At 26.7% G+C, this 27201-nt stretch overlaps 1 protein-coding gene across 36 annotated transcripts in view; it reads right to left on the bottom strand.

The window, feature by feature from the left end:
• The window catches only part of LOC107452081 (bromodomain adjacent to zinc finger domain protein 2B), a 120393-nt gene that overhangs the window by 92447 nt on the left and 745 nt on the right, over window positions 1-27201 (bottom strand). The window contains exon 1 of one of the 36 annotated variants that reach the window (XM_043048843.3): window positions 7332-7510. The exons of the other annotated variants lie outside the window; for them this stretch is intronic. The gene's annotated coding sequence lies outside the window, so the exon portion shown is untranslated. Of the gene's footprint in view, window positions 1-7331; window positions 7511-27201 lie in introns of those variants that run through there. 36 annotated transcript variants of the gene reach the window in all.

Below are 27201 nucleotides of genomic sequence, written 5' to 3'. Positions count from 1 at the left end.
ATCTCTAAGTAGAGAGCAATCGAAATTCAACAATGGCGATGATTCGTTGCTAGGCTTAATAGCGTCGGTCGCCGCCATTATTATAAAGGCAAAGCCTCCGACATCCATAAACACATTCAAGCATTCACTCAGAGGAAAGCAAGCGACGCGATGACTAGGAAATCGATGAACTATGATTCGGAAACTTGTATAAATAGGAGAACCTCCTCCAAAACTGGTTCGCAGTGGTCTGCAAGAGGTCAGAAAGCAATACTTCGCTAATGGTCCGAATTTCCAACAAACGAACAAACTATAAATAAAGTAAATATAACTGTTGAAAACAATCTAATCAGCCGTAGAACAAATAAATCGCAACCTGGTGATATATAGTTAATACATGCATCTACCAAACAGGTGTTGCAATTTTATTGCATCTTTAATTAAATATAATAGAGAGCTAATCTGCGCACGCCACAAATGGTCTATGTGCGATCACTACATTTTATCTAATATATTATATTTATTTTTAAAAAAACTACATAATTAGTATAAGAAAAATTTGTAATCATTTCTAAAATGAATTTTAAAATTTTTTCAAGATAAAAATAAGCGATTAATATTAAAATACCAAAATGCAGAATTACTAATTTGAGTATCAGAAGATAAATTTGTGTATCAAAACATATTTAGATAAAGAATCTATTTCAAAACCAAAGATATAAGTAGCGAATTAAGGAAAAAAAATTAATCGCGAAAAACTTATAATTAATTAATTGTAATTAATTAATTAATTGTAATTTTGACAAAAACAAACTCTTTACTCATATGCATGGAAGTCAACATGCGCAAAACTATTAATTATTTTTATTCATAGATATTTTACTTATGTCTGATAAATCTATATAATTTGCTTTAAACTGTTTTTTGAAATTTTATAAGAAAAAATTTTAAAAAAAAAATTTTTTGATACTAATTTAAGGATTGGTTAAGTGACATAAAAACTTAATTTATAAAATAGCATGAGAAAACAACCTTTCAGATTTAAAAATAAAATAAAATTTAAAAAAAATTCTACAACTGTAAACTTCAATAAAAAAAAAAAGGGATAAGAAGAGAAAATATTTTTTTAATTCTTCTCTTTTATTCTTTTTTTTTAGGATAAGAAAAAAAAAGTGACAAGAAAAGAATAAAAACAAATAATTCAATAGTAAAAGAATAAAAATCAGATGCTTGAAAGAACATAGAAAAAAATTATAATTAATAAAATAATTAGTTTAACAACAAAAAGTTAAAATAAAGAAAGAATTATTCATAATTAAACATTTCAGCAAAATAATTTGGAATATCTCAGTCAAAACACGTGACAGTGAGTGAAAGTGCTATCACCTCGCATGAACATACAAATAATTTCTTACATAACAATTGCAAAGATCATAGCTATTTTAATATTAAACAAAACATAATAATGCTATCTAATTATGACGCTTTAACGAAAGTCAAGGATGATTAATGGACTAATCAAATCACGATAATTTATTGGTGAGGTGATAGTTAATAGAAGTCTTTACGATGTGAAAAAAAATCATACAATAACCCTGACTATTATTTGCACAACAAATGCATTCATTAATCATAATATCAATTGTAAAATATTATAAAACAAGTCGATTAAATTATATTATTAAAGGAATTAAATCAATACACTTAGTTGGAATAAAATGAAAAAATCGCGATTATCTTACACTGATTATTATTTCCTTCAACAAATTCAGATATGAGTCAAAACATAATTTTTAATTAAGTTAAAAGACTGGCTTATCACTGTTTTGGACCAAGTATAAAGAAATATTTGATGTTTATGAACCTATTGATATGTTTTAATTATTTAGCTTAATTTTTCGTCATTAAAATGTATTATTTATATTTTAAAGCAATTTTTTTGGAGCTAAGTTGTAGTACAATTCCCAGCAAAATGAGAGTTTTGTAAACCATTTCGAAGTCATACGATAGATAATTAATACTGCAAAGAATGCATTTAAAGAAAATAAACAATTATTTATTTAAAAAATTTAATTATTAAGTTCTTAAAAATCAAGGTACCGCCTTAAAATAAAACAAATTTTTAAAAAAAAAAAAACAGAAAAAGAGAGAGAGAGAGAGAGAAAGGAAGAGAGAAAACAAATTGAAGAGGAAATTAGTACTGTTAGAATTTCAAACTGATATTTCGCTGAATTTAAATGAAATACGCGTTGTGGTTCTATAATAATAAAAAAATTAAAAAGATAGTGAAAAAAAGAAATTCCGCATCATTATATAAAAACGTAAACATAAAAAATATATTTTAAGGCAGTTTTGTTGGAGTTAAATTGTAGAACAATTCTCAAGAAAAATGAGAGTTTTGTAAACCATTTCGTAGTTATACAAGAGATAATCAATAGTGCAAAGAATGCATTTAAAGAAAAGAAATTATTTATTTAAAAAACTTAATTATTTAGTTTTTAAAAAACAAGGTATCCACCTTAAAATAAAATTTAAAAAAAAAGAAAAAAAAGAGAGAAAGAAAGAAAGAAAACAAATTGAAGAGGAAATTTTACTGTTAGAATTTCAAACTGATATTTCGCTGAAGTTAAATGAAAAGAGCTCCATAATAATAAAAAAAATTAAAAAGACAGCGAAAAAAGAAATTCCGCATCATTATATAAAAACGTAAACACAAAAAATATTTAATAAAAATAACTTAGGGCTGAGGAAAGAGGTACATTTAACGAAAAAAAAAAATAACGTAAGTAGAGCATTAATAAGAAATCGTAGCGAAAATTAGTTCTGAATGTGGACAAGCTGAATATAATTTTTAAAAAAAAACATGTGCTTTCTAGGATTGCATAATATTGTATAACATTTATTTCATAAAACAGGGGAATACAGTTATTTTAAAAATATTTATATTAATCGACCTTATTAACAAGAAATCATCATTCGGAAATAGAACATACAGACAATATATCATAAAAGCCATCGTTATAAAAATGGTTCTAACAGTTTTATAAAGCAGTTAACGGGATTTCATTGCATTTACTATCATCAGCTGCCCCCTTACTTTTAAGAGACAAAAAACCTGCACGAAATATGACGTGTTATGGTCACATATTTTGTGAATGCTAGGTAAAAATAGAATTCCTATTTCAGATCTCCTGAAACAGATTACAATATTAAAAGAGATAAAATGTTCCTCCCCATATTTTGTTATAAATAACTGTTAAATATAGTAAAGTTATAAGGGACAATGTATAGTTATTATGTATTTTTGAAATTGTCCATAAACTGCAGATGAAATTTGACTAAATATGTGCGTATCAGCATACAAAAATATATAAAGGAGAGGTTCCCAATTTTTTTCCGACTATGGAACTTTATCAGGACGGCTCGACTTTTTTTTTCTTCCACTTTTAGCAGAACCCCAGCAGCATAAAATAAAAAAAAATTCAGCACAAGCTGGGAATATACTATCCAAAAAAAAAAAAAATGTTAATTATTTTGGAAATAATTAAAAGCTTAATGAGAAATACTTAAGGAATTTTTCATAAATACATATCCTTTTCATAATTTGTTCAATATATTGTCAATAAAAAAAATTTTTGTTACTTTTATTTTTTGTAAACATAACATAAATAGTTTCATAAAAACAACATAACATATAATATGAACTATATTGATTGAATATAAATACAATTATTTCTAGTTTTAAAAAAAATCCTAACTCTCGGAACCCTTGTGGCCCTCCCACAGAACCTTAGGGTTCCACGGAACATCTTTTGGGAAACGCTGATATAAAGGATTTACGTCATAAAGCAACTTGTGGGCAGAAAAACTAAAATAATTTACATTATATATAATAATTGGGATAATCTGAGGAACTGAAGGAACTTGCCACAATGATAAGCCAATGAAATCGCTAAAAAGTTTTGCTTTTGATGGAAACCACAGCGATTTTATGTAGGCAATGCAATGTTATAGTGTTTAGTGTCCAATCTATTTGGAAATCCAGATATATGCAACGTACTTATTTAAAAACAATGCTTTAGTTATGTTATAATTGGAAAAAGAGTACCTTAATGCTTAGAATAGCAATGGAAAGTTATTTTGTCAACTATGATTTGTGTGACCATCTCTGCTTATTAATCAAAAAGAAATACTGAAACATCAATGAAGGGTTTTGTTAACATAAATGTGAGCAACAGTAAAGGACCGTAAAGGTTGGCGTGGGGTCAAGATGAGGAGTCTACACTGAGTTGAATAGCTATTTTTTCTTGTGTTGTGCTTTCGTTCATTTGATCATTTCTCATCGAGTTTATTTGTAATTATAAACACATAATTTATAAACCCGGTAAACTCGGCACAGACGTTCAAGTTTATAGTCGATTCTTAATGGTAAATAAAATATTGAAAGCCCCATCCACTTTTCCGCAAAAAAAAGTCTTTAAAATCAAATTAATCATAAATTTTAAGTTAATTGAATTTTTTCTTGAAGATCAAATTCAATCCCAAAAAATATTTTAACATAACATTACTAGAAAATAACCCTATAAAGAGTAATACTGATAGGGATCACTCACTTTTCCACAAAAAAAAAGTCTTTAAAATAAAATGAACCATAAATTTTTAGTTAATTGAATTTTTTCTTGAAAATCAAATTCAATACCGAAAAATATTTTAACATAACATTACTAAAAAATAACCCTATAAAGAGTTAAATACTGATAGGGATCATTCACTTTTCCACAAAAAAAAGTCTTTAAAATCAAATTAATCATAAATTTTAAGTTAATTGAATTTTTTCTTGTAAATCAAATTCAATCCCAAAAATATTTTAACTTTAGTAAAAATAACACTTTAAAGGGTCAAAATGTACATAATTTTGAAAATCAAAGCCTTACTTTTTCAGGAATCGTACCATTCGTTCCAGTATAATATTTTTACGAAACTAAAAATACACAGAACGATAGTTAAAAAGTGTGTACCTTCTAAAATAACGGCAGAAAATAATAAAAATAAAAAAAATTGTGAGTGAATGAGAACATTTCACAAATTTTATTCAGACAGAAATGCTTTTATGCAGCTCGATTACGACCCCTTAAGAATGAAGTCAAAATGTTCAAAAGTATCAGACGTCTGGAATTCTCCCGGATAATCCTTGTTTTTGAACTTCGGGGTAATGTCCGGTAGACGGTGACTAAAAGTTTTTGTTTATCCGCTCTCCAACATATTGAATTATTGAGAATCAGTTTAAAATATTTAATACAAGAGATTATTTCAAACTTTATTTTTTTTTTCAAGTTCAGATATATAATTTTAAAAATATATAAGTTTATTACTTTTATTATATATTTTTACGTGTAGAATCACCGAAAATTTATAAGAAAATTTTTACCGTACACAAATGTTTAATATATAAAGAAAAAACTTAAGACTAATGATCTTGAAAAAAAATAGACTTAAAAAATAGATTAAAAAATAGACTTAAAAAAAATAGACTTAGAATTTTTAAAATCAAGTACCTTCCTTAAAGGGATTTCAAAAATTAGGAAGCGAAATAACATTATTCTTTTTAGCTTAAATAATATAAAAGAATTAACAGCAAATCCATTCCAATAAGTAATCCATTCCAAGAAAGCATATTTAGTTCCCGATAAGATATGCTTCAAAAATGAAAACAAATTCCCTATAACTGGTTTAAAGCATATACCAAATGGTAAAAGAAAGAGAGGGAGGCTCAATTTAGGATGTCATCAAATGACCATAAAATATAATATTTTGGATAGCCTATCTAAGGAATCACAGGAGAAGCTATACTTAACTCATGATTCAGACGGTGGTGCCATGCTTGTTCCCTCTAACCTGACTGTAGAGTAAATTTAATCAACTGAAATTTACAAACGCTATTCAATTTGAAATAAATTGAAGTGAAACGAATTTCAGCAACCAAAATAGATAATTTAAACAAAGAAAAAATATTTGGAATCTGATAGTGAGAGCTTTGTAGTCGAGCTTAAGATTTCAATTTTCAAACTCTTTATTAATTTTGAACTTAGATTTCAACTAACATTCAAAACTAAAAAAAATCTAGCGACAAAGAAAAGAATAATTTATTCATTCATAAAATACATATATTTTTATTAGGTTTAAATAAATAAAAAATTTTAAAAATTACCAGCCGCTTTATAAGAACGTTTTTTTTTTTTCTCTTTTTTTTTCGAAGGTGAATCACACGGAATAAAAGATGACAAGTTCAGGCATTTCGAAGATTTCATACTACAAATATATTCTTATGAAAGTACAGTTGTTCATGTTTGTAGAATATTTTAGCTAAAATTATTCAGATTTTAGCATTTTGGTTTTAATTAACTAAACTTCACTGCAACTTTTTCATAACCTTAATTTATAATACAGAAATAAAAAATTTAAAACCCACAATGACAAAAACTGATCTATTTCACTGAACACATTTTTAGAGTTAAGACGTTTTTCTTAACTAATCTCTTCGATGCAGAAAGAGGGATTGCATAAAGTGCCAAAAGCTATCTTCTCTTGCCCTTTACCAATAAATTGCATCATGACTAGCTTTAGCATTTTATATCATCATTAGTTAGGAAGGGAGGCGAGGAGATTAACACTAAAAATAAAAATACTGACCATGGACGTTTAATAATAGAGCTAATCCCTTCTTGGTGTAAATAATAATTAGTTGCTATATATATTTAGGTCATAAATCCGGAGAAAATGTAAGGTCAACTGTTTTAGAAACATAAGTTTGAAACTTTTGAAGAAATATTTCCCTTGATTACTTCGTATAACCAGAAGCGAAGTCTTTCTAATCGCTGTCTGAATTTAATAGAACTTATTGATTCATACTGAGGCGAAATAGTTAACCTGCCCGAAATCGACGCAGCACGAGTGTAATTGACACCACATGCTCGGACGCCCAACATCTTAACTGACCCGTGTCCAGCAGAGGGTAAAAAATGAAAACAAAGATCTCATAGGAAGAAAGGAGAAAGAAAACTAGAAAATGTCCTCGCAAGTAAACCAGATTCTTGGAGGCGAATTTTCTCGCCATTCATTTTCCAGACACAGTCTCCAAAAGCAACGCAGAGAGCAATTTGAGTCAAACACAACAGGGGTGGTCGGCGGAGGGGATTTGGGAAGAGAATTCTGCAGCTAAAACTGAATCGATACCAGCTCATCAAAACATTGGAAATAAGGGGGAGAGAAAGAGCTTTTCCCAAAATGATGGCATCCGATGGATTGCGGGTGGATATACACACACACACAGAGACACATACAAGTATACATACCGCTTCTTCGCCAACCTTTCGCTCCTTAGAAGAAATTAGCCGACTTTTATAAAAGCAAAGCAATTACATAGCTGGCGAAGGTATGCAGGAATGGTAAAAGCTGATTGGAGAAGGATGTGAAGTGGAGAAGAGAGAGGAAAAAAAAACTGAAAGGAAAACCACGCAGTTTCAAGAAAACCTCGTCAGAATACGAATCCAAGATGGAGAATGAGTTATTTTTCACCTGCGCCGTCTCCTTTATCCAGAAAAATTCGATTCTTTATCATCTTTTAGGAAAAAAGCTAGCCATTTATAGATATAGTCGAGCAAGAAAAATTAATGGAGCACCCGATAGTCGAGAGTCAATGCTGCTAAGCATTACTGGTTAAATCAAAGTAAAATACGACGTCTAATTAAAATGACGCCCGTTTAAAATAAAAACTGAGACCGTTTTATAATATGTTTGAATAGTAAAAATCAAGTTTCTAAGTTTTCCTTTCTTAAATTTCAATTTTTGAGAACGAATCTTAAACAAAATTGTGATTTCCAAAATCAGAACATTCACAAAATATTTAGCCTATAAAACGTAACGGAAGAAAATCGCATTTTCATTCCATCCTCCAATTTCAGTTTCAATTTTAAAGAATGAATCTAGAACAAAATAGTGCTTTCCAAAAGTAGAACATTCAGAAACTATTTAGCTTAAAAAACGTATCCATAAACAGAAAAACGCATTTTAATTCCATCATTCAATTTCAGTTTCAATTTTGAAGTGAAAACATCTCGAACAAAATTGTGATTTCCAAAATCAGAACATTCACAAAATATTTAGCCTATAAAACGTATCTTTTAACGGAAGAAAATCGCATTTTCATTCCATCCTCCAATTTCAGTTTCAATTTTAAAGAATGAATCTAGAACAAAATAGTGCTTTCCAAAAGTAGAACATTAACAAACTATTTAGCTTAAAAAACGCATCCATAAACATAAAAACGCATTTTTATTCCATCATTCAATTTCAGTTTCAATTTTAAAGAACAAATCTAGAACAAAACATTGAAAACATCTTGAACAAAATTATGATTTCAAAAATCACGACATTCACAAAATATTTAGCCTACAAAACGCATCCTTTAACATAAAATCGCATTTTCATTCCATCCTTCAAAAAGCCGTCTAAGACGTTAAGTCAACACAAAAAATTTCGATTCAAAAAGGAAAGAAGAAAAAAAAGTCATAACGCAAGTTGGAAAATATTCCAACAAAAACTCTCTGACCGATAAGGAATCTAACAAGCTTAATTTGAAAACTTAAAATACTGAATTTCATTAAAAGCGAAGCAAATCGATCCTTCATTAATTTTTGCAGGAATGGTTTAAGGTAATTAGTTAAAAATTAATATGGGGAAGGGGAAAACTGAAAGAACCAATTAAAAACCTCATCAGAACATGAATCGATTAAAAAATACAATTATTTTTCACCTACAAGTGCCTTCTCTTTCACAAAAAAAAATTTATTTTTTATAATTTTTCAAAATGTAGTTATAAAAATTAAAAACAATGAAAACCATTTTCGCACCAAAAATTTGTGTGTGAGTCAATCCAATCTTGGTTTGAGAAAAGATAGCGGTTATTATTTTAGCAAGTGGTTTAAGTTAAAAATCCGTCTATTTACCGACCTTTTGCAAATTTTAATCCTAAAAAAAGAAATAATTTTTCAAAACTCTTTCAAATCAGAACATTCTTATTCTCTTGATTATTTGAAAATGGGCAGTTCTAAAAGATTACCTAAAACATAGTTCCCTAATAAAATTGCTATAGAAATGTTTCAACTAATTCACAGAAAACTACTTAATTCCCTTAAATCTTGTCGATGCAAAGCATAGAGCAAATAGCATTTATAGTAGGAAGAGCTAGTCTAGGTAGGAAAAATGGTTTCTGAAAAGATAAATTTGATACCTATAAAAAAAAAGACTTTAAAACATGAGTCTTTTCTCCAACTTTTTTTTAAATTAAATTTCGCTACTATATTCAAAAACATAACATACCCAAAATATTAATCATCAAAAAATAATTAATAAAACAATCAAATACACACGTTTAATGCTCGAAAAATAGTGCTAAAAATATCCATATCTTTATAAAATTCTTGGCAAAATATTGATAGTTAAAAATCTCCCATTATTTTTTTTTTATAGAAAGCTATTGTGTCTTGTGACCCGAATCTCAAATTTAGGACCCCAAAATATATGTTAATAAAGCCTATAAGTAGAACATTACATGAATGTTTGGTATTTTAATGGTACAAACATCTTCATGTATGCATTTTCAGCATCATGCATTCAGAAACAGAAATCAATTTAATAGCAAACATTAATAAATTACGCTAACATTAAAATTCATTCGACAACTATCCCTACCAAACATAAAAGCCTAAAAAAATTATTCCAAAAGTAAAATATATAAAAAATGTAAAAATACAAAACTTAATGCTTAACATGATGGTAATGAATGTATCGACAGATTTTAAATAACTATTTCTATAATTGGATACTTGCAACTCAAAGAGAAAATCACTGATTCACGATAACAATGATTCTGATAAACAAAATGGTGAGTTAATATTCTGGATATTGCTAGCTAAGTCTCTTCATATAAGTTAGAATGTTAATTAACGTGATCGTGAAGTTAATTAAATACAACATCATCCATATCGAATAAAATATATAACGAATTTGTTAAAATATAATTCTTTCTTGTCAATGTCATTTGTTTAACATAGATTTATTATTTGTTTATGTATTTTATTGTAACTGTGACACTTTTTGTTTTGTGTAACTGGAAACTTCATTGTATAGTTAGTTTGTTTATGTTCTGCATTTCTCCATGTCTGTGTGTTCAGTAAGAAATAAACCACATCTTTCTTTGAGGAAGAAAATAGAATTTGTCACTTCAGAGAATTCATATTCGACAGTCTAGGCTTACTCGAAATAGAATGGAAAGAACAGTTGCTAGCATAAACAAACACTTTCAATAGCCAATCAGGATCGATACATTCTCTGACGTCACTTGTAGGCATCTAACTATAACATAATTACACGCATTTAAAATTATTAAATGCTAAATGACATTAACACCCTTCCTTCCCAAATAGATGTGATAAAGTATACCATCAGGAGATACAAAAATAAATTGAAAGCTAACTAACAAGGTCATTTATTATGCGGAAATAAGTGAAAAAAATATAGAATGATATAAAATTTATTTGAATTATCCCTTAATCATTCATATTTCAGTTAGCATGAAACCGCAATCAACATAAAAGCAAAAGAGGAAAACAATACAGAAAAAAAAAAGAAAAAGAAATACGGAAAAGATTAAGAAAATGAAAAGTGAAAAATTATCATCATTAAAACACCGCACGTTCTATTCTCACGAAACCCCCCCCCCCTTCTTCATGGCCGGATTCCCCCCCACTCCGGAGAGTCCGGGAATTTTCAGGCGTAGGAGGTAGAGAATAATCCCTTTTTGGCAACAAGAAATAATCCCTAGTCACCCAGACAAGGGATAATGAGGATCAAACACACGAGAAGAATTCGAACGTAAAAACCCGGGCAGTTTCCGCCATTTTGGAAATACGCGGAGGATAAAAAATATATATAAATATAAAACTTATCCAAAATGTGTCAATCGATGAGTTTTCCGTTTGCCTCCTCCATCCAGCTTCAGAAAAAAAAAGGAGAAAAAATAAGCACATTAAAGAAATGGCGAAAGAAATGGCGAAAAAGAAATAAATTGGAGGAAAATGAAAGATGCAGTCATGACGCCAACATTAATATCTCGAAAAATGAAATAAGGTGCATCAATTCGCATCGTACAACTACACGAAGAAATTTAAAAAAATGCTAAGATAGTTTCTGACTCTCACAAACCAGACAAACTTATTACAAAATCGCTGGGGCAATGACCCAAGAAATGTCTAAACACAGGCGAAAGCAATTCATATCGGCGTTTTCTAAAACAAGAAAAGCTAATTAAAACTTAACAATAAATGTCTTAGGAAACTATTGTTAGGGCTTGGTTTAGAAAATATAAATAAAATTATGGTCTAAAGAACTGCTTGGAAATTACGGTTATAATTTAAAGATTAGACAGACATTTTTTTTTTCTTTTAAAAAATGCACCAAAATTTGTTTCCATGTTTTGATAGATAAATAAATATTAAATGGTAAAATCATTTATTTCTTTAATAGTATAATTATGTTAGATAATGAAAATTGCTTAAAATTGAGAAAAAGAAAGCAAACGATTTAGTAAAACGGCAAAATCGTTCGTTATTAAATTTAAATGTTTGTTTTTGAATAAAATATATTTTTACACAAGTACAAGTTTAATGATGTAAGTCTTACATAACTACGCTTAAGTTAAAGCAATTATTTTGAGAAAACGATTTTCAAAAACCGCAAAATCATTCCTCTTTATTAATTTTAAATTTAAAACTTAATTTTTTTCCCCCTGTAAATGTCACATAGCAAAAGAATATTTGTTTCGTACAGAATTAAACTTAGATTTATACTTAACTTTAATATACTTAATATTCCTTTTTTTTTCTTCCTATTTTTATTTTTCAAATTTATTTTCCAAAATATGAGCATTGGAATATGAACATTAGATAAATTTCTGACCCAAAAGCTCTCAATACTAAAATAATTGTCCTGAAATTGTTCGAATGATACAATAAAAGAACATTTGAAGCTTTGGTTCCCTCTTTTAAGTTGGGGTTTTGGGTACCCGTCTCCCCAATGCTCTTTCCTAAATCAGTCCCGGGCGGTGATAAATATTTTAATGTCACAAATTTACTTCGTTCCCGATAAGGAAGAAAAGAAAGCATAAGAAGAAAAATCATTGATTGTAGAAAATAAGTAAAGCTCATATTAAAAATACAGACATTTAAAAAAAAGAGTAATAAAACAAAAAACTACGTAAAATAAATTTTTAAAAAAAAGTCTAAGTTTAAGTTATAAATAAGCTGTTCTATAATGATTTTTAAATAATCAGTAATAGTTTTTGTAAAACGAAAGGAAACACAAGGATAATTTATCAGAGCAACGAGTTTGGCGGATTTTATAAATGGACTAAAGCCAATTTCAAAATAAATTGCTCAGTGCAAACATTAAAATAACATTTCACTATCACTAAATTTACTGTCAGCTTGTTAATAATAAATGCATTAGAAATAATAATTGACACTGTAAACAAAATTAAAATCTTAAAAAAAAAATTATCCTTAACTTCATAAAAACATAATAGATATTTAATAAAATGGGCAGTTACTTTCAAGTTTCCCCCAAAAGTACTTTATTTTTATTTATTTATTTTTCTTACACTGTTTATGAACACAAAAGAAATAAGCCCAAAGGAAAAGAAATTTGTTTTAATTTTTTCTTCCCAAAAACGAATATTTAAGATTTCTGTCGAGCAAATTCTCTTTAGCAGAGTTTAAAATATATTTTCAATAATTCGGAAAAAGTTTACGTGAAGCATCCATATGAATAAACATGGGTAGTCTCATTTTTTCCAAAAATAAACCACTTTTAAAATAAATTCAATGGTCTCACAACAAATGCATGTTTTTTTTTTCTTTCCTCCTTTTTAGAGAAAATTTTTTTTAGTGTGCTTGTTCGCGGCAACAAAATAATATTCACTTTTAAATTCCCTTTACATGCATTTTATTCGCGTTTTTTTTTTTTTTTTTTTTTTTTTTTTTAAGCACACAATGTATTGTGGTCAAAGCTGCTGTATTTTGAAATAAAATAATTCTTAAAATGGAGAATGGTAATCATCAATTGTTAAACTAAAGTACAAAAAACTAACAAATAATTTTAAAAAAAAAATGTTTTTTTCTTTTATTATTATCGTGTGTTACGGATTTTTTTTTTCACTCTGAAAACTAAAAACGGTTAGATAATTTCTAAATTTTTCTATGTTTTATTTAAGAAAAATTTCATTACCTAAGTACAGCTTTTCATCACTCTTTCAAAAATTAATAGAATAGAATGTTCTCTACATATCACATGAGCAGAAAGTTTTAAAATAAGACTGAAAAATCATAAATTTAAAAAAAGAAAAATTTATAATTTCAAAATGTTATCGATTTTAACCCGAAAAAAATTAAAATAAATAAAAGAAAAATGAGTCAGGGCTGCGATTATTTCCTTATTTTCTCTCTCTCTCTCTCTCTTTTTTTTTTTTTTTTTTTTTTTTTTTTTTTTTTTTTTTTGGAAAAATAAAATAAAATTTTCTTTGAGGGATAAAAAAAATGGATAAGTTGCATTTAACTAGTTCGGAGAAAAAAAAAACTTTTCTCACGTGATATGTGATATGAAAGATTAAAAATCTTTAAAAAAGCACAATACATTTATTTGGTTAATAAAAATTATAGTATAACTGTCAATATTTGTTATTCTTGGATTAAAAAATTATAACTAAAACCAGAATTTTGCTTTATAACAGAATGTAACATTTCTTTCTAACTTTCATGAATGTCGTTTCTCAATTTCTTTAAAATGTGTAATTAAATACAATTCGAATTAATACAATTAGAAATACTGATTCAGATTAAAAATCCTGTTTCCTTATGTTTTTATTTTAATTTTAATGTTTTAAATTTATTTTAAGATCATTTCCGGAATTTTTTTAGGTCATCAAAATCTGTTCTTTAATGAATTATAACCTTTTTTTACCATCCTTAGAAAATTTCTTTTACCTTTAATTGCTCAAAATATATGTTCCGCAAAAGCAGAAGATATAAATATCGTAGAATTTAAGTTATAAAATTAAAGTTTTTAATGTTCTTAAAAAATTAACTGAATTTACATTCATTCAGGGTAAGCAAGATCTGAGAAATAAAAAGCTCTTACTATTCAAAGTTTTCAGTAAGAAAATATTCAAATGAATTACAACTAATGCTTACAGATTCCTAAAAAAATTTTAAAAAAATTATAAGATTTCTACAACAACGTAATTCTAATATGAATTCCCCACTAATAAGAATCAAAATTCAAGGGAAAACAATCGTAATTCATAAGAGAGGAAGATGACACAATTATTATATCCGCCTTGATCTTTTTTTAATCAATTATTCAAAAACTATACATAGGTTACATTAAAAGAGACGTTACCATTAACAATTAAGGAATTAAGGTGAAATGGAATGGAATTTTCTAAAGCAAAATGGAATCAACGATGGATGGAAATGGAATCAGTGAAAGCATGGATCAATACGAGACGGTAAAAGGCTATTCAATGAATATAACTCCAATTTTTCAGAAAGGAATAAACTACTTAATACAACCAAAACAACTAAAAAAATATTTTGAGGCGGAAAAAAAAGCATCGATTCTGGCTTTGATATCGTTTGAACAACGAACGACAAATAAAAAAAAGGAAAGGAATAGAAAATGGCGACCAGAGAAACAACTCTTAGCCAGTTTTTTAAAACAATCATTACTTTAAAATGGTTCTCAGAAAGCTCTTGCATTCGTCCGTTGGAACGAAGACGACTTTTTTTTTCTCTCTTCTCAGAAGACAACTCATTACTGAACGATATTAAAACATAAAAGAACTTTTTTAGCTTCCCTAACAAGAACTACATTTTTACTTGTATACTGAATAAAAGAAAATTCGATCTCAGGTTTAATTTACATAAAAATAGTTAACAGTTAATATATGAAAAATATTTTATAAAAATATTTATTCGTTTTTTGTAAATCATGACATTTAACAAAAAAAAATTTGTTGTTGTACCAAATTCGAAAAATAAAAATCTCAGATCGTTAAATGTTAGTTATGATAACCAGCAATGCAGTGAGAAAAAAAAAGCTACAAGCAAGGATTATTAGTATTTACTTTTAAATCGCTGTCAAATATGACATAAACATTTTTGAAAATCTGAGTAGCAACTTTATTTGCAAAAGAAGTGAAGATAATGTAAAGTAATATTCTTTAAATTAATGCTTTGAATTTTTTAAATGTTCACCGTGCTTATTGATTTTATTAAGGATAAGAACATTCTAATGATTACAATAATTCAAATAAACAAATTTTCAGACTATATAATTTCCTGTATGATTTAACAGTATACTTAATAAGTATATGGAAAGTACAAGATAATGAGAACATTATAGATCACTAATATTTAAAATTTCTATTCAATAAAGCTCATAATAATAAAGCTGTTCAACCAATTGGAATTATCGGTTTGCTAAAAGCGAAAATGTGAAAGAAAAACCATTTATAGACTTATATATATGTTACTGTGAATGACCGAAATTGGTGGTTGCTGACTTCCACTGGTGAATGTTGACAATTACACAGTCGGTTTGGTAAATGTCCGAAATTTATACTAGGTCCAGTGAAGTACCAATGACCAGTATACATTTGTCCGGTATCAATGTTTTTTTAAGGTCAAGTGCTACTGCCCAGTATCATTTACCAAACACTGATGTTTCTCCAAATCTATCTTCAGCAGATATTAAAATATCGAATAAATATACTAATATCAAGAATAAATTAATATCAAATCGGATATAACAAATATTTTGGACATTCACCGAAGCGACTAAGTGATTGTTGACATTCACCGGTGAAACTAGACAATCTTTTGATTCTGGTCCTTCATGGTAACATTATAGACTAATTTGTTTATAGACTAATAATATGAATCTACAAATGCATTGTAGTTTTCTTTTTAACTTATTTTATACTTTTTAAAAGTAGACATCGATTTGAAATTAGATATAATATTAGTTGATTTCCAACTGCATTTAGTTTTGAACCAAGTTCTTTGCGGGCATTTTTCTTTTATACGGCTTTTTACAAAAATTTGAGACGAATAAAAGTATTTCTTAAAAATAAAACAATTTATTACAATCGTTATAAACATAACACTAACGATTGAATTCATTCATTAAGATTTACAAGACAATGAAAGTGACATAATCAATGCACCACTTTCGGCCATTTCGATTTTTTCATAATGCTAGGAGGCTTCCCGCGCACCAATACCGATAATTGCTTTAAATTCATCATTGTTAAGCCTTAAAATGTCGACATTTTTCTCGAAAAACAAATATTTGTTGAATAAGTGAAGTTATTAAGGTGACTATGGAGGTATTAAGGCCTTAGTATAAGCGATTTCGAATTTTTCTTTAATAGACTTTCAGAATTCCAAAAGTTTCTTACTTTTAATTTTTCGATGGTTAGAGTAGCTGATTTAGAAACCAGAAAAGATTCTGAAACACCGAAAGGGAACTAAAATTTCACAACTGAATGAAAACAAAGTCACCAACTTAAACTTCAAATTAGACTTAAATGCTTTTGTTTTTTTAAATACTTATATTAATTAAATACATTCTAAAATATTTATGTTCTATATTGTTAAAAAAAATTTTTAAAAGCATTTCCTGTAATGTTGTATTTTTCGCAATCTTTATTCATGATAGCCTTTCAAAAACAAAAAAAATAATAATAAATATATACTAAATATCGCAACTCTACTGTTTTAAGGCATAACTCAGGAAGCTCTTACATTTTTTAACAACTTTTAGTTCAGAACACACATAAGGGTAAAAATAAACTGTACCTTTTCTTAAAAAAATACCTATATTAATTCAATACATTTTAAAATATTTATGTTCTATATTTCTAAAAAAATATTTTTTCTAAATGCATTTCTCGTAAAATTGTAATTTTCAATATCTTTATTCATGATAGACTTTCAAAAAAAAAAAAATTATAATAATAAATAAAAATATTGCAACTCTGTTTTGAGGCCTAACACAGGAAGTTCTTAAATTTTTTGATTAACTTGCAGTTCAGAACAGATAGGGTACCTTAAATATTTTAAAACCCATATACTAATATACACACCATTTCCAACCATATAAATGTTTTACCAAAATTTTATTTAATATTAATTTATGTCTTAATATTTTTGTTGCATACAGGCGGTCATCTTAAGAAAAGAAAATTGTAACAAAAATCATTCTAAAAAAAATCTTTAGTAGTTACATAAATAACCATGTAATATTTTTTGACGAAGCTTGACATTATATGTTCTGGTTCTATCATAAACTTCAAGGTATCAAACAAGTTTTGAGAATTAGTTTCGTCGGATTTGTTAAACTAGAATTTGAATAAATAAATGAACCGGAATCAACTTAAAATTATTGAAGATCGCAAGTCTGAACATTTCTCTTCCCACCCCCGATCCAAAATCGAAGTAACAAAATCGAATTTCGTTGATCAATCTTTTCTTTTTTTCCTTCTTTTGAAAATAAAGTAAATAAATAAAGAATTGTATCAACTCAAGCTGAAGATAAGGGTATATTTGGCATTATCTTTATTGCGTCAGAACTCACATTACAATTACAATACTTCCATTTTAGAATTTTATTGTTTAAATACGAGAGGCCTCATAATATATTTAAAAGTAATTAAACTTCAGAAAAAAAAACAGTGCAATAAATATAAGAACAATGCTTGATAAGAGCAATGCACCTCCGAAATAGATCAACTAAGCAAAACATATTTTATATGGAAATGAAAAATATTTCCAAGAATTAAAATAAAAATTTGTTTTTTAATTTCAAATCCTCGACTTTGCCTAAAGCAAAACATTAGAAATATAACGGTTTAGGGGGTGTAACACGCCTTCTTGTTTTCGCGCCAAGATTTAATTAAAGTCTACGGCCAGTCGAGAATTTTCGGGAATGAATAAAAAGAATGAATGAATAAAAAAGAAGCCAGGGTAGAAAAAATGTTTTCAATTATTCTATTACATTAAAGATGGTTTACACATTATACCTGAATTCCCCCCCTCTCCTAATTGTACATAGAGTTTCATTTTACTTGTGGTTATGGTGCACACTAAGGAATATTTCTTTTTTTCTTTCGTTTTTTTTAAAAAATAATTTTTCATTTTTTTGTTGTTATAAGGCCCGGCATAATGTGTGTCCTCCCATTAAGAAAAATTAATATTAAATTATATCAGTGAAATATTGTTATATTACACATTAAATATAATTTTGTGAAATATTGCTATTTTTATAAAAATATTCTTATAAAAATAGCAATATTTCACTAAAATACAACAAAACGTGTATGTAAATTTCGATTTGCCTTCTCAACGGAGAGTTTTAGTACACCATGTAGACTTCCTCCTAACATAATCAATCAGTTTATAATTTTTTTTCTTCTTTTTTTTTTACTTTATAGGGATAAAAACATGCTTAATGACTTTTCCAAATCAATTGAACACTTACAGGAAGGGAAAAAAATTGTTCAAGGCCAAAATTAAATTACACTATTGTCAGTGGATCTCCTAATTTAAAAAACAAAAATATTTGTATTTTAAATTAAAACTATCAATATTTGTCAATTAAAACTATTTTAAAATGAAGTATGAAAAAATTTTAAAATAAAAATGTAAAGCTTTATCAACCCAATTCTCTTGTCCACATCTGGTGACCGAATTAAAGGAAGAAAGTTGCGAAATATATAAAATTAAAGCCAAATTAAGATATATTGAAAATTGTCAATCTTATGAAATATGAAACCATTACTTATTGATATTGTTTTAAAAATGTTTTACTAAACATGCATACAAAAGGAATTTTATGCTTACTTGTGTAATTTTTCTATTAAGGCAAAGTAAATATACGTATTAATATCTAAACCTATTTAGAAGCCAACGTATTTCAATGTTTCACTTTTATCATCAAATAACGTTCGCTATGTTTTTTTTAATGCTTTATTTTATTCCCGTTTTTCTCTTCTGAGTAATCTATGCCGAGATGATATGCAACAATCACTAAAAGAAAAAAATATCTACATTTACACCAACTGAATTTCGAAATTGTAAGTGAAATCTGAAAAGGAAGAAAAATAAAATACTTGTATCCATTAAAAAGTAAATTTGGAATGATTATCAAACTTACTTCTTTCTTCTTAAGCGAAATAAATTTTAAGTCAATTTTAGCAATGGTTTTATGGTTTTCCATTTAGAGCTATCAAATTATTGATTTAAAGAAGAAAAGAAAAAAAAACTATATTGTCTCAAACTAACGGTAGAGTTGTGAGAGCAGCCCGTATTAAATCTGGAGGTGATGAAGTGAATTAAAAATCAATTTTAACATGGAGTGAATTTAAAAAATTCATAAACAATAGGTTAGCTTTGTAGTAGGATCAATAGCACCGATTACTTGAGCATCTGACTTCATTATTAATTTTAAAATCATAGATTCTTTTTGGTCCTCTACAAGTATCTGACTCCATTATTAATTTAAAAATCAGACTCTTTTTGGTCTTCAACATGCATCTGACCTCTATTATTAATTTTAAAATCATAGACTCTTTTTGGTCCTCTATAGCATCTGACTTCATTATTAATTTTTTTAAATCATTCTCTTCTCGGTCCTCTACAAGCATCTGACTTCATTATTAATTTTAAAATCCTGCTCTTTTTCTTAAAAGAAAAAAAAAAGAAAGAAGAAAATTGAGAATTGCAATTTAATAAATTTAAAACTTTCAAATCATTTATAAAAATTACATAAACAATAGCTGAGCCTTATAAAAAAAACAACAGCACCAGCTATTTACTTAGCCTACTCTACAAGCATCAGTTATAAAGATAAATTTTAAAATCATACACTCGAAAAAAACAAAAATAAAAACCATAATTTAATTATTTAGAAACTTAAAAATTTTAGACAACAAATAGAAATGTTAATAAAGATTTAATAAAACTTTATGAAACAAAAATCTATAATGTATAGTAATTTATTTTCTAGATGGCATCTTAAGGATAAATAAGTGTCTAGAAAAATGTATTATACATAGAAATTGAATAATTAAAAATTTGTTGAGTAATGAAAAATTTCTGGAATTCAATACTTGTCCTTAAATGTTAAAACTTGTCTGAATACTTAAAAAATTAACACATGAAATCCTACTACAATTTTACAGTAGAATATTTTTTTTAAAAAGTATTTTAGGAAATATAAAAAATTTTGCAATTATCAATGACAATATAAAATTGAAATTATCGGTGACAATTTAAAATCCTTTCTTTGATTTCAGATTGCAATTAAAACAAGTTTAACTTAATTATTTTAAAATTAATTGAGGTCTTTGAGATTGAAAAATGTAACTTCCTTGATAATACAACCTATCAATGCTTGATATAAACGCTATCAAATCAAAATGGATAAAAAATGAAATTAGAATAAGATAAAATATGATTCCACTGAATTAACCTTTGTTTTTTAAAAAAAAAGATTTCGGATGATTTTCTAAACAAGCTCACTCTATGCTAACATACAATTTTATTAAATATTAGATATTTATGTAATTATTATTGTTTAAAAGTTAATAAAAAACTTTTAAATTAATAATTTTTCTTTCAAAAATAAATTTAAAAAAAATTTATTGAACACTTCTCTTTTTATGTGTAAGAAATGCGCCATAAGTTTCTTAATAAACTTTACAGGTAAAAAAATAGGACAGGATATGTTAACTTTTTAATAATACTTGTATGTACATATTGTTAGTTTTCGTATATTGCTGCAGAATTAAAATTGTACTATGATAAAAGCTAATGCTAAAACAATGTTCTCAAGAAGTCAATATTTTTGAACAAAATAATACTTTGTGAAAAACAAAGAATTGACCATCGAAGGATTAGGGCAGGGATGGCGAACCAATGGCACGCGTGCCATTTATGGCACCCGACACAATATTTCGGGCACGCCACCGATCACATTTGTTATTACACAAATGGTATTACACTATGAAGCATATGTAACAATTAAATTAAAATTCACAAAAAACACAATTATTAATAATAAACAATTATTAATAATTAAACAATAATAATAAATAATAAACAATTATTAATAAAAAATTAACAATTAATGCTAAAAAAAACCAACTAATAACCATAAAAAGCAAGATAACAATAAATAACTAGCAAAAAAATTAACAGTCCTGCTTAAACTAACATCTTACAACCTAATATAAGTTATTTGTCATCTAATCTGCAACAACAGAAGTCACACTGATGTTACTTTAAGTTGAATTACGCATATAACTGAGACACTGCAAAATGTTTTTTTTTTCAGTGTAAGTAAAGAGATTTGAGTTGATAGTATTATTTTCCCAATAATCACGAAGTCAAAATTATTTGATGGCACGTCTATGACCTCAAATCAAACAATGTTTTAGAAAAAATGGCACGTTAGTGTATAAAGGTTCGCCATCCCTGGATTAGGGTAAAATGAAAGTATTTTCATACTGATGAATGGTTTTAATTCGTAATTATGTAATAACAGATGTTCCCAATGGAAGATATGTGTGTCACTTAAGGTACAAGAAAAATTCTTTTATGTGCATGAATGAAATCCACAATTTAATTAATTTTGATTAAAAATTTTTTAAATGAAATGATTGGTCTTTTTTAAATTTTAATTAAAAAAAAAATTTTTTAAATTTATTTATACATTTTAATGAGTGCAGACCTAAAACCAGGCTGACTGATTGCTGTAAGAAAAGAGCCTTCAAAAACATGCAACTAGCATTATCGATTCCGGCTTAGCTAAAATTTCATTTACCAAATTTTAAATATTTTTTTAAGGAAAATTATTATGAACTTGACGGATTTAATATTTAGTTAGCAGATGCTTTTGAAAGAGCCTATTAGTTAAAAATTTTAAAAAGAATATTCTGTATTGTCTGACCTAAGTTCTGGGAGACCTCCTAAATCCTCTCATAACAAATCTATATGAAATCAAAATTTTCACTACCTGTCAATCAACAGGCAAAAAGCTAGGTCCTAATACTTGCAGAGGTCAGAAATTATATTTCTTTTTCTTTTTTTACAGCAACAAAAGTACAAGTTAATATTTAACTTATAAATAAAAGTTAGGAATATTTCATCATTAAAAAGCAATAGGTACAAGTACAATTATTCGTATAAATATACTCAAACATTATGTGTTAGAATGTATATCAGTCCTGTAACAAGCTTTCACAACAACATTTCTCCAAAACATTTGAGTTCCACAGTGTCGTAAGACACTGTGGGACTGGGCAAGACAACATTGTAAGACACAGTTCACAGTAGATCACCGAAATCAAGCATTACAATCAGCAATCAGTCAGTAAGCGGGTAACCAATAAGATCGAAAACGGATAGAGGTGCACTGCATTGATCTTTGTTACACTGCACTATCGTAAAGTGCCTGACATGGCATGCAGGTTATCGGGCTACTGAAAGGTACAGAAGTCATTCTTTATGCAGAGGCTCAAAATTGTGATGGCACGTATTCAGAACATCTTCAAGGATGTAATATCAGACCCACTCCAATAGCCCATTACGAGGCTAAATAAAGTACTAGTACTACCAAATTTTTGAAGTTAGTGGGGTCATATCCAAGAGGTCAAGTAAATCATTTATATAGATAAATAAAACATTATATATAAACATAATTAATATCTAAGTAAAAAAATTAAGAGCTATTTCATTTACTGGGAGACAAAAGAAAATATTTATATCTTGACAACGTTATTTATTTAGGCTTATTGCACATCTAAGTCGCTGATCAGAGCGTTTAACAACTTATGCCTAACATAAATTTTCATTATTTGTCAAGTTTTTTTCACTTCCTTTCATGTTTGTTTATGTGAACAGGGCCAAACCATGTTATTGACATTTTGAATACTTTCTGACAAGCTGCAGTGCTCAAATTTCAACTGCAGTTCTATGCTGTTTAACAACGCCAATTACTTTAGTTTCTGCTGTTTGACAACAAATATTTGCCCATAGGCAAAATTTTGATCATTCTCTAACAAAAACAAACTAACACAAAACAAACAAAAATTTTCATGATTTTTATGCTTTATATTTTTTGGTTCTGGATGTAAAAGAAATTTTTTTAATAATAATTATTTATTTTTTTTAACTCCACTTGACAGGTAAGGTTTTTTGAAGAAAAAAAATTTATTGTTTTCTTTAACGATTTTCAGCACTAAAAAAGACCTTTTACAGCTAGTTATTAAAAATCGTATAGCCACTATTACAAGTTTAATGTTCGTTATAATTTGTATTCTTTCATGCACAAAAATGAATGTCCTGTAAAGATGCCCAATTTTTTTTCTTGAAATACCTAATTCCGAGATTAAAAACTGATTCATATGTTATAGAATAAAATAATTAAGTCAAAAAATTTTGTTATACATCAATACATTTAACTTTTTTTCTTCATTTTTTTTTTCAAAACTTATAAAGCATGAAGATATATTAAGTAGGCATATTTAACCCCTCCTTTGAATTTCGACTAAACAAATTTCTTGCAATGGAAACTAAACTGAAAATTTCTTGGGCATCACATACCAGGATTTATATAGAAGCATTTTAAGAAGAAAAATCAGTTATTTATATGATATTCTTATTTCAAGGGAAAAGATCTTTATGTGTGAGGAACACATAAAAGTAAATAAAATTATACAAAATACAAATTTTAAAAAAAAAAAAAAAATTTAAAAAGGTGGTAAAATTTTGTATTTTAAAAAAATATTTTAATTGATTTTTAAAAAGGCTTCAGATGGTCCATATAATGTTTTGGAATATAAAAACAAATACAGGAAAAAACCACCAAAAGAATCACTGAACACGAAAAAAAAGTATTAACTAGAATTGAACTCCTTAACAACTTTTTCAATATATATATATTACGAGTTTCAAAATTGTTGCACTAAGTTTCCTTTCATATTTATCTATTTAATGTTTGAACTTAGATCAATCTTTAACTTATCCTGTAACAAAAGCTTCATTTATTTAAACAATTCTTTAGTTTATAATATTTAGGAAAATTAATATGCTATTATCTATATATTACATTTTGGAAAAATATTCACTCAAGTGCTACACATAAAAAGAAAAAAGGTTAAGAACTACTTATCTATCTGACCGCTTAAAGTTAACTTTAAAATAAATAATTCAATTAATTAAACTATTGGTTGTAAGCCTATAATTATAACATAGCAAACATGCTAATTTAGCAAAGAATTACATTAATTATGCAACATTGAGAATTTTGTTTGTTTATATAGGAAAATATTTTTCAAAATTTGATTGACTTAAAAGTATAACATTAATTATACTAAACTTGGGTAAATCAGAAAATATATTACCTTAAACAATTATTTTTTCATTTCTTTTGTCATACATCCCTTTGATACATTCAATTTAAAAATCTTACAGCTTTAATTATAGCTATTAGTTAACAGCTTTAGTTAACTATGTGATAACTGTTGCGGTTAATCGCCATAACTTTAACGAAACACTGATTTAAACAATTATAAAAAAAATTTAGTAAGCATTAAAATAAAAGTATTTTATCATAGGAAGGGAACATATTTCTCTTATTAAATTAAAAGTAAAAAAAAGGCTTAGTAATATGTAATAAAATTTATATGATATTTTCAGTTATCACTAATAAAATTATATTTTCAGTTTTCTTAACTTATCAGCTATCTGTTATGGTTTCCATAAATAGCACTTTTATCACACATTTTTTTCATATAAGAATTACATAAATTCAGTACATAATTTCATAATTACGTATGCAAGAAAACCTATAACTAAACATCAAAATAATTTAAATATTATAAAATTTAATAAATTGTGGCAATTTTATGTTATATTTTTTAAAATGTTATTATTTTTCAATAACATAATAATTATTTTTTTCTGGCTCTAATTTTACAAAAACATGCACTCTTAAAAGGGCTATTTAAATCTAAAGTAACTAAAATAATAGTAATCTATAGTAACTACTATAAATAGTAAAGTAACTACTACTATATATACGGTATACATAGTTGGTTGACTTATTTCAGTAATAAAGTAAGACTTTAGTTGATAGGGAAATATCGATGCATTATGAACAATGAGATAGATATGAATAACTCTGTATCAATTTACCCAGTTCAAAAACAATTTTTAATATTTCATATACAATTAATTTTGCATCTATCTTTCATTATATTTTCTTTATGAATGTTTATTTTTAAACAATAAAAAAAAATTAAAAATAAAAAAAGTTACAACAATTTGATCAAAATTATTCAAAATAAGCAATAAAAATTCTTAAAACGTACCATAAGCCTATAAATTTAAAAATTCCAGGACATCATCTATGTCGGATTCTATAACGTTATACATCTTTATTTGAGGAAAAACATATGATATCCAGATAGAACAATGGGAAATATTTTTAATTTAGGAAAAAAATTTTACTTCGTAATTTATTTATTTTTTTAAATTTAAAAAAATTTTTTTTTTTAGGAGTCAGACTCATTCACCTGACATATCAGAAATCACATAATCAAAAATAGGAAATCCTTACATACGACAAGTCGACTAATTCACTGAGATACATGGTAAGAGAATTTTTTTAAAGCATAATGGTAAATAATTTTCCTCTACAGATCAAAAATAAAAAATTCTTTGAAGGTAAAAGCGAAAAAATAATGCTTTCGACATATTTGTAATGTACAAAAAAGTAGTTGAATTTTTCACCGTACAGTAATATTAATGGTATATCAAACATAATGTTCATCGATATAACTAATAGTTTATTTAACAGTGAACATAGGGAAATATTTTTTTGGTATATCAAAATGCATTGCAGTAAAAAAAAATTGCTATTGTGATCGGGAATTTTTATATTATTTGCTATTGTGATAAAATTTTACTTTAATAAATATGAAGTAAAAAAATTGTTATTGAATTTGATATTCTATTCATTGATCAATTAGAATAGAATAATATTTAATTTTCAAAATAAAGCTCCAAGCAGATTACACAAATAGATTTTCTTTATAAAAGAACGTCGAAAATAATAATCGCCAGATATTACAGGAATCTTACTTCCTTGTTTACAAAATTAGTATCAAAATTGCATCATGTTAATAACAAAGCTCTTATCAGACTATAACTGAATCAAACAATTATCCTTAAAATTATTAATTGCAAAATATGTAAAAGTTTTTTTAAAAAAAGCTTAGTTAAAGTAAATTCAAATATGTTAGCAATAAATAAACATTTTTAACTTTCTTACTATAACCATTTAATTCAACAAATATTTTATATGCTGTAATCTCTAAAAATTATTTTATGTACACAAAGAAAAGTTTTTATAAAATACGTTCTAAATGGAAATTAAAGTAAGAAAAAAATTTAAAATAAGGAAGAATTAAAAGAAATTATTTTATCCACAGGGAAGTTAGTAATAATAATAGGAACTAATTGGAAATGAAAAATAGCAATCAAATTATTAATAAAGCAAATTTAAAGGCTAAAAAATTAGATATCACTTTAAGTCCTATTTACCTCTTAATAGAATAAACAATAGTTGTAATTTATATGTATATTATATCTCGAAAGTGGAATATAAACAGACTAAAATGTAAACAAATGTACGCTAAACCCATATCATACAAAGGCAAGAAAATGGAATAATATTTTGAAAAAGTATTAGAATTCAGAAAAAAACTATACTAATACACAATTGGAATAATAATGGTTTAATTTACGCATGAAATTTAACCACTGAACAGCAATATATGTGTTTCAAGCTTGAAGCAGCAACAGTAAATTGTTCAAATTATAATAATAACCAATTTAAAATTATTAAATTGTTAATTGGTATGATGTAATAAATTTCATATAATACAAAATAACTCTGAAGTCATTTTACAAAGTAATATTTTTGTGTCTTGTTGAACAGTAGCGGCTATAACATAACACTAGTTTTTTTACAATAAAATAG

Source organism: Parasteatoda tepidariorum, chromosome 1, assembly GCF_982258835.1.
Source record: "Parasteatoda tepidariorum strain Cologne lab strain chromosome 1, Ptep-v5.0, whole genome shotgun sequence".
In the NCBI taxonomy this organism is placed as follows: Eukaryota; Metazoa; Arthropoda; class Arachnida; order Araneae; family Theridiidae; genus Parasteatoda; species Parasteatoda tepidariorum.
The sequence above is the reverse complement of the archived record's forward strand: the minus strand, read 5'-3'. Positions and strand labels throughout refer to the sequence as shown.